This window comes from Arachis ipaensis, chromosome B10 (genome assembly GCF_000816755.2).
Source record: "Arachis ipaensis cultivar K30076 chromosome B10, Araip1.1, whole genome shotgun sequence".
Taxonomy (NCBI): Eukaryota; Viridiplantae; Streptophyta; class Magnoliopsida; order Fabales; family Fabaceae; genus Arachis; species Arachis ipaensis.
In genome coordinates this window covers 100,375,232-100,381,602 of record NC_029794.2, presented here as the reverse complement: position 1 = coordinate 100,381,602, position 6,371 = coordinate 100,375,232, and the positions used below count along the sequence as shown (strand labels likewise).

General features: G+C 32.4%; 1 pseudogene; it reads right to left on the bottom strand.

The window, feature by feature from the left end:
* Positions 4,436-6,371, bottom strand: part of LOC107621052 — a 3,839-nt pseudogene continuing 1,903 nt past the window's right edge.

Sequence of the window (6,371 nt, the reverse complement as noted above, 5' to 3'; positions counted from 1 at the left end):
ATGAGTGTCGGTGTGTGTGCATGTTATTTTAATATTTTGGTAAAAGTAAGATGCCGGAGCGAGGGCAAGAACAAGAACAGTGGGGTGAGTGTTGGTGGATGTGCGTGTATACGTGCATGTTGTTTTAATGTTATAATAAGATGTAGGGATGAGAGTAAGGGCAGTAGCGTAGGTGTTGGTGGGTGTGTGTGTACATGCATGTTATTTTAAATGTTACGGTAATATGCATGTTATTTTAATGTTATGGTAAGATGCAGGGGCGAGGGACAGGAGATGAGTGCCAATGGGTGGGTGTGCGTGTTATTTTAATGTTTTGGTAAGAATAAGATGCAAGGACGAAGGCAAGGGCAAGAGCAGTGCGGTGAGTGTTGGTGGGTGTGTGTATGTACGTGCTTGTTATTTTAATGTTATGGTAAGATGCAGGGACAAGGGTAAGGGCATGGCGGTGGATGTCGGCGGGTGTGTGCGTGTATAGGTGTGTGTTATTTTAACGTTACGATAAGATAATTCATTATTAGAATAACCAAATTTTAGTTTTATTTTATTTTTTACAAAATCACATTATTATATTTTTATTTTAATAATAAAATCTTTTGTTTATATTCACATATTTAAAAAAATATTATAAAAAATCATTTAATTTTAATAAAAAATTTTACATATTCATCTAATTAAATTTATATGTTTATATAAATTTTTAATTAATGAATCTAAAAATTAACTATACAATTAGTTGTTTGTGTAATATTATTTTACTGTCATTGTATATTAAATTTAAATAAAAAAATTGTGATAAATAAATGTTGACATCATGTATTACATTTTCACTTACGTGATTACTCATCTAAGTGAATTGGAGCATGTGAGCCGTGAAGTAATGAGAATCCAATCATCATGTTAATTGACGTGCGTTTGACACCTTAAAAAATTAGAAACTTTTTCGACCATAATAAATTAATAATTTAGAACTGTACAAATAATTTTCTGAAAACAAAGTGATAGTTTAACATCTTAAATTATAAGGAATAAATATTAAAACACATGCTTATATGGTATAATAATAAATAGGGTTAAGTATGATTTTGGTCCCTAACGTAGAGGCTGAAAATTGATTTTGTTCCCGACCTTTTTCGCTACAAAATTGTCCCTAAAGTTTCATTTTGTTTTAAAATCGTCCTTCGGACAAAAATACCCTTCTCTCTTCACCCCCAAAATCAACCAAACTCAGCAGAAGCAAGCAGAACAGAAGCCTAAGCCCAGAACCCACCACCACCACCGTACCATTATCATCATGGTCATCATCATCATCATCAGAAGAAGAAGAAGAACTATCAACAAAATTGAAAATAAGAAAAATCATCAACCATCAGAAAATCAAAACTCAGAAAATTAGAACAATCAAAACTCAAAACCATCAACAAAATTCAAAACTAAAAATCTAGGCGGCGGTGCGGCAGTGTGACGGTGCAGCGGTGCGGTGGTGCGGCCTTCCCTCCCCTCTCCCCCGGATTCTCTTTCTTTCCCCCCCTCCCCCCACCCTTCTCTTTCTCGCTCCTTGGTAATAAAAAATAAAATTGATAAAAATAATGATTTTAAAACAAACTGAAACTTTGAAGACCATTTTATAGCAAAAAAAAAAGGCCGGGGACGAAATAAATTTTCGGCCTCTACCTTGGGACCAAAATCTTACTTAATCCTAATAAATAAATGCCTTTTAAGGTTATTGTTTACCTAATATAAAATATGCTAAATAACACAATTCTTTCTAATTGATATTTTCTAAACGAATGTAAGTAAACCTTATCACTGTGCTTACTTCATTTGTTAACTCGGAATAGTTTTTACAAACTATGTTAAAAACTTAAAATAATCTACATTACCAAATTTGAGGAGAAGAAAATCAATAATTAGATATCATGTCATATTAATTATTTTGTGATGTATTCACTTATAACCATAGTTATCAGACCCGGTTCAATCCAGCCGGTTTGACTAGAAACCCGATCACCTGGCCGAATCGAGCCACTTGTTAAACTGGTTGTGCAACGGATCCGGTTGAATCCAGTTTGAATCGACAGATTTTCATAAAACCCAGTGACCCGGACCGGATTGGTCTTCTTTTTTTTTTACCAAATACATGAATCGGGAGAAACTAGATTCGTCTTTGGCTAAGAAATGTTCACCTGGTAAGTTTTTCTCGTGTTTGAAGTTTGTTCTTTTCCTTGTTACTTTGTATTTCTCTGCAAATTGTGTATTTGAAAATAGACTTGATTTTTATGCACCATGTTTTACACACATTTCTTAAAAATCATTCAAAAGAATCCATTTATCTGGATGACGAAAAGTTTGATAGTGCCAAAATTGGTTAAAAGAAGGATGATAGTGTGGATATAGTTTGGTTATTAATGATGTATTATGAGGTAGAAATTAAAACGTTTTGCAATTTTAATTGTAACATCTACACTTCTTCACACATCTTGTCTTTTATCAAGCTTTGAATAATGTTTTGCCCCATTAAATGAAATTTCTCTGGAGAGAATGCTATTTGCATTCCAAGATTTCTACACTTATTACCAAAGCCTGGCTCTTAATTTGCTTGAACTGAAGTTTGAATCAGAGGATAGATTAAAAATGTCAAATTTCTAATACTCCTTAGGTACTACTTTGGTATATAAGCTAAAATTTTCAAGTGTATTAGAATAATGCACCAAACATAGTAGCAAACTTGATAGATTTTCTTATTGCACATATATTTTAGCTCAATTATTGTTCCCTCTTTTGAAACTTAGGTCAGAGCTCTGAATACTTCTTATTCCTTTTGTAATTTTGGATCTGACCTGTAGGTGGACGGGTGATTATCAGTCATCCGCAAGGGAGACTAGTGTTAGAACAGCAACGAAAGCATTATCCGGAAGTTGTAGTTTCAGACCTACCTGATAGGACAAGTTTGCAAATTGTTGCAGATGCTCATTCTTTTGATTTGGCTGAATTTGTAGATGAACCTGGCTTTTATTTGGCTGTTCTATTTGCCTAGGAGCTTAAAAACTAGAGTAGAGATTCATAGCAGTAGACAATTTAGTTGGACTTTCTTTTTTACGGTTTTTCGCTTTATGATTATTACCTTTGAATTTTTGGATGAAAAGTGAAACTATAAATCACTTCAATGTTGTTGGTACAAGAGGCTTCTCTTTCTTTTCTAAAATACATTGTCCATAATTTTGGAATTGTATACTTATATATTTGTGCTTGTAAGTAACTTTGGTTTAGCACCTGCCCACTGTTGCATATTAAGTTCTTAGTTCTTAGTTCAATTGACTAATATGTTTTTTCCATCGACATTGAGAAATATTAAGAGTGCTGGTATTTTGAAGGTTTTTGTTTTCTTGTTGTGAGATCATATCACCCTCCAATTTTAATGAAGCTTTTCCTTCGCAATTCTTTTTAGCCAAGTAGTCTTCATAGTGAAAGTTGTGTCGGGATTTTTGAGTGGATATATATTTTTTAATTGAAGTGTTTGTTTGATTCAAGTTAAAAGTATTTCTCTTTTTAGAAATATGTATTCTAAACTGAACAACTTTTTAATTTATTGCTATGAATTTTGAAAAATGTTCAATTATTTAAAATGTGTTGATATTGCTATATTATTTTAGAATTTTAATATATAAAAATTACTAACAGCTAACAAATGCTACATATCCATCACATGTGCACTCAAGTAGAATGTCTAACCAATTTAGTTGCTTGATGATCACGAAACTTTTCTCTCCTTTCTTGTCTCTTCTTCAATCTCTTTTCTCTGATCCACACATTATGTCAGTTCACATGGTATCATCGCACAATATCAAAAGCTGAATAAAGATCCTTACAAGATTGTGTTAAGTACATGAAGAGAATGCAAAGTTTGCAATCCTATTCCTATGGGGAGCTGGTAGTTGTAGGTCATTTACTTAGTTTCAATTTTCAATTTAGTAAGCCAGTGTATAGGGGGCAAATACTCTGATTTGGAGTTATAGTTTCATAATAGTATAGGAAAAATTTTAAGTGTACTAGTGTTCCAGTTATTTTAACCGTTGATTTCAATTAATATATATTATATATATTTTTTATAATTCAGATCAATGGTTAAAATAAGTGGAACACCGGTGTTTCTGATACACTTGAAACTCTTCCAATAGTATATAGAATTAAGAACCTAATATGCAGCAGTAGGTAGGTGCTAAACCAAAGTTACTTACAAGGACAAATATATTAAGTATAGAATTCCAAAATTATGGACAATGTATTTTAGAAAAGAAAGAGAAGCCTCTTGTACCAGCAACATTGAAGTGATTTATAGTTTCACTTTTCATCCAAAAATTCAAAGGTAAGAATCATAAAGCCAAAAACCATAAAAAAGAAAGTCCAACTAAATTATCTACTACTATGAATCTCTACTCTAGTTTTTAAGCTCCTGAAAAATTAGAATAGCCAAATAAAAGCCAGGTTCATCTACAAATTCAGCCAAATCAAAAGAATGAGCACGTGCAACAATTTGCAAACTTGTCCTATCAGGTAGGTCTGAAACTACAACTTTTGGATACTGCTTTCGTTGTTGTTCTAACACTAGTCTCCCTTGCGGATGACTGATAATCACCCGTCCACCTACAGGTCAATCCAAAATTACAGAAAGAATAAGAAGTATCAGAGCCCTGACCTAAGTTTCAAAAGAGGGAACAACAATTGAGCTAAAATATATGTGCAATAAGAAAATCTATCAAGTTTGCTACTATGTTTGGTGTACTGCTCTAATACACTTGAAAATTTTAGCTTCTATACCAAACTAGTACCTAAGGAGTATTAGAAATTTGACATTTTTAATCTATCCTCTTATCCAAACTTCAGTTCAAGCAAATTAAGAACCAGGCTTTGGTAATAGGTGTAGAAATCTTGGAATGCAAATAGCATTCTCTCTAGAGAAATTTCATTTAATGGGGCAAAACATTATTCAAAGCTTGATGAAAGACAAGATGTGTGAAGAAGTGTAGATGTTACAATTAACTTTGCAAAACATTTTTATTTCTACCTCATAATACATCATTAATAACCAAACTATATCCACATTATCATCCTTCTTTTAACCAATTTTGGCACTATCAAACTTTTTGTCATCCAGATAAATGGATTCTTTTGAATGATTTTTAAGAAATGTGTGCAAAACATGGTGCATAAAAATCAAGTCCATTATCAAACACACAATTTGCAGAGAAATGCAAAGTAACAAGGAAAAGAACAAACTTCAACTCCAAGAGAAAAATTTACCACGTGAACATTTCTTAGCTAAAGACCCCAAAATTGCATCAAGTTTGAAGGACAAAGCAGGAAGAAAATAGAGAAAAGCAACATCAAGAGGAGCCCATTTCTTTAGAACATACACAATCTCTCCTTGCCAACACTTAACCTTATCATATTTTTCTTTAATAAGAGCCAATATCAGAAGTGAATCGTAGTGAATCGTGCACCACAAAAAGAGACTTACACAAACCCACCAATGTATCCACAAACTCTTCAGACCTAGTTGAGACTAAGACCCTTGAACCCTCTTCAACATTCCCAGCAGATACAATATGTTCAATGCTTCTCTTGAATTCTACATTAGAATTTGACTCAACAGAATCAAGTATAGACCAGTCCTTTTTAACAACTTCTTCAATATAAACAACGAATGTAGAACCCACAAGAATTGAAATTTGGGCATCTGTGTCTGACTCAGTGGCTTGCAGCAAAGTTGAAATAGGCTTAATGGGTTTTGATTTTAGGGGATTTGATGAAAATTTGAAAGCACTGCCACAGAGATAAACATGTTGGTGCTTCAATTGAAGGTTTTGGTGGAATTTGCATAGTGGTGGGGTTATGGGATGCGAGGAACCTACAAAAACAGAATTTATGGGAAGAAAGAACTAATTTTTACAGGTGGGTTTGCTCTTAAAACCGGATCTTGATGCTCAAATCAGTGTCTTGGAAATACAGAATAGAAGTTAGAGCTTGGATTTGGATATTGAGGACTTGCCGAAAGAGGCTTTACCCAGAGAAGACATCAAGACAGGATATAATTCGTGGAAGATGCTGCAATTTTCATTTATTTAAGAAAAATATCAGATCATTAACAATTTTTTTATATTTAAATTGATATGATTAATTTTTTATTTTACTTAAAATATTGTCTCTAGCCTTTTTAATCAAATTACAGAAAATTATAAATTATTCTCAAGAAAGATTTTATATTCGATATTTTGCATATATTTCATTTATTTAAAATTTATTTAAAATAATTTTTTATTAAATTTATTTTTTAATAATATTCTATTCAATTAAAAGATGGTAAAACAAACTTG